Source organism: Etheostoma spectabile, chromosome 15 (assembly GCF_008692095.1).
Source record: "Etheostoma spectabile isolate EspeVRDwgs_2016 chromosome 15, UIUC_Espe_1.0, whole genome shotgun sequence".
In the NCBI taxonomy this organism is placed as follows: domain Eukaryota; kingdom Metazoa; phylum Chordata; class Actinopteri; order Perciformes; family Percidae; genus Etheostoma; species Etheostoma spectabile.
The window spans coordinates 20,700,783-20,700,990 of record NC_045747.1 but is presented as its reverse complement, the minus strand read 5'-3'; the positions used below and the strand labels follow the sequence as shown (position 1 = coordinate 20,700,990).

At 33.7% G+C, this 208-nt stretch overlaps 1 protein-coding gene across 1 annotated transcript in view; it reads right to left on the bottom strand.

Annotated features, from left to right (window-relative positions):
• The window catches only part of LOC116703247 (transmembrane protease serine 9-like), a gene marked incomplete in the record, with an annotated part of 81,409 nt that overhangs the window by 18,634 nt on the left and 62,567 nt on the right, over positions 1–208 (bottom strand).

Sequence of the window (208 nt, the reverse complement as noted above, 5' to 3'; positions counted from 1 at the left end):
ACTCTGTCTGTAAAGTGTCTCGAGATAACTCTTGTTATGAATTGATACTATAAATAAATAAATTGAATTGAATTGAGTTGATGAATTTTAATTTCTAATTGTTATAATTTTATCATTAATGAAGCTCAGAAAGTTGTCACTACTCAGAGCTATAGGAATAGATGGCTCAAGGGAGCTGTGACTGTCTGTCAGCCTGGCTACAGTGCTG